General features: G+C 57.8%; 1 non-coding gene across 1 annotated transcript; it reads right to left on the bottom strand.

Moving 5' to 3' along the window:
• Positions 1-2071: 2071 nt before the first annotated feature.
• Positions 2072-2178, bottom strand: LOC117871437. The gene has a single exon (XR_004644234.1). It is a non-coding gene; the product is annotated as a U6 spliceosomal RNA (small nuclear RNA).
• Between the last annotated feature and the right edge of the window lie 217 nt (positions 2179-2395).

Genomic DNA, 2395 nt, shown 5'->3' with positions numbered 1-2395 from the left:
TAGGGGCTGCTTGGGGGGATGGGGGTGTCCGCGTGCTGCCCCGCCCCCGGCGCAGCTCCCATTGGCTGGGTCGGGGCAGGGGAGGAATTAGCGTGACTCATGAGCGCTCAGCAGGCGGCTGTTGAGGGTCGCGTGGCATGCACCTCTCCCACTGCTGCCCGGCCTCTTCTCCTCACGCTCCTCGTGTGGCTGGGCTCGAGCTGTGGCGCGTGCCCTGCTGCCCCATCGCCAGCACCCAGGAGTTGGAGGTATGTATCCCTGTCTCCGAGTGCTGGGAATGGGGCTGCACCCCCACCCCCCTCACTGCATCCCTCCCCATGCCACCCCCCTGCACTCCCATCCCCCTCACTGCATCCCTCCCTGTCCCACCCCTCGCATCCCATCCCCCTCACTGCATCCCTCCCCATCCCACCCCTCCGCACCCCAATCCCCCTCGCTACATCCCTCCCCGTCCCATCCCGACCTGCCCCCCACACCTTCCCATCCCATCCCTGTACCTCTTACAGCACTCTCCCACCCATCCTCTCCACCTCCCAGAGCTGCCACCCCCATGTCCCTCACCCCCCCCACCCCATTCACCTCCATACACTGCTGCACTCCCATTATGTCCCTGTGCCTCCCACATCCTCATGCATCTGTAGCCTTCTGCCTCCCCCTGCATCCCCATCCACCCCACATACCCCCACATCCCCTCCTCTCTCCTTCACTGCTCCCTTCCACCCCCACCCTGCTCTCATCCTTGGCCTCTTTCCCTCCCCATCCTCTCTCCTCTCCCCCCCATCTTTTCCCCTCCAGCCCACGCTTCTCCCTTCCCGGCTGGGTGATTTAGGCAGCCCTTGGAAAAGTGTATGAAAAAGTGTCTCTGTGTAGGCAAGTGTGTGCATGCATGCACTGTATGTGTGTAAGAGACTGTGTGTCTTTGTGTAGGGAGGTGCGTGTATTGCCGCATGTGTGTGTACCTGTGTGAATAAAAGTTGCAGCCTAACTCTTTGACTTTCATTCCTTTTGCTGGCGCGTGCACAAAAAAACTTGATGACATAAAATCTGTGTGTATTCATTTCATAACAAGTTTTTAAAAGAGACGGGAACTCTAGAAGAAATGTATTATTTCTTAAACAGTGAATGTTGGTGACTAGTAATTGCAGAAGAGCCGGTGGATCAGACATTTCTCCCCACCTCTGTCTAGCTACATTATAAACTCTTTCTTGCAGACTCTCTCTTTTTATGTGTATGACCAGCACCTACTACCCTGGAGCCCTGATCTTAGTTGGGGTCTCTAACACTAAACAACAATTGTAATAATAAATAATGTGGAAGTATATGTGTTAGTGCATACTAGGTGTGTACACATGAATACATGTGTGTATCTGCATGTAGGTGTGGGAGTCAGTTTCTACAGATTTATTTATATAGGTATCTGGACAGGCGTGCATTTCTGTGCTTGTGCTCTGTGGATTTGTATTTGGGCTTCAGGAGTGGGCCTTTAATGGCCCCATTGCAGCTGTGATAATGTGTGGTCCTAATGGAGGGTGGGGAATGGAATGAGCAGGGGGCCAGGGCCTAGGGAAGGGGCTGGACAGGGGTGTTAAGTTTTCTGGAATTAGAAAGTTGGCAACCCTAGTTGCATTTCCCATTCAGGGGCTGGGGCTGGCCAGGGACTTGGGCCAGCCAGTGCGCCTGGGGCAGCTTAGGCTGACCAAGGGCTCCTCCGGCCATGGGGGCGAGGGGCAGGAGCGGTGGGGGGCTTGGAGCTGTTGGGCGGGGGGCAGGGCCTGGGGCAGAGGGGACGGGGCGGGGGGGGCTAGCCTCCCTGAAAGGGGGGTCCACTCACCACCCATGAGAGACAGGGTTGTCAACTTTCTAATGGCACAAAACCAAACACCCCTGTCCCACCCCTGCCTTCCCCGAGGCTCCACCCCTGCTCGTTCCATTCCCTTCCCTCCATCACTCGCTCTCCCCCATCCTCTTTCACTTTCACTGGGCTGGGACAGGGGGTTGGGGTACAGGAGGAGGGTAAGGGCTCCAGCTGGGGGTGCAGGCTGTGGGGTGGGGTGGGGCTGGGGATGAGGGGTTTGGGGTGGAACGCTTCACGAATTTGCATGTCATCCTTGTGCAGGGGCCATGCTAATCTTCTCTGTATCGTTCCAATTTTAGTATATGTGCTGCTGCGGGGAGGGCTCCAGGCTGGGTTAGGGGGTTGGTGTGGGGGGGGATGTGAGGACTCCAGTTGGGGGTGGAGGCTCTGGGGTGGAGCCAGGGATGGGGGATTTTGGGGAGCAGGAGGGGGCTCCGGGCTGGGGCAGGGCGTTGGAGTGTGTGGTCCCTGCAGCACATACCACGGCTCCCAAGAAGTGGCTGCCAGGTCCCTGTGGTTCCTAGGTGCCCGGGAGGCCAG

This window comes from Trachemys scripta, chromosome 1 (assembly GCF_013100865.1).
Source record: "Trachemys scripta elegans isolate TJP31775 chromosome 1, CAS_Tse_1.0, whole genome shotgun sequence".
In the NCBI taxonomy this organism is placed as follows: domain Eukaryota; kingdom Metazoa; phylum Chordata; order Testudines; family Emydidae; genus Trachemys; species Trachemys scripta.
The sequence above is the reverse complement of the archived record's forward strand: the minus strand, read 5'-3'. Positions and strand labels throughout refer to the sequence as shown.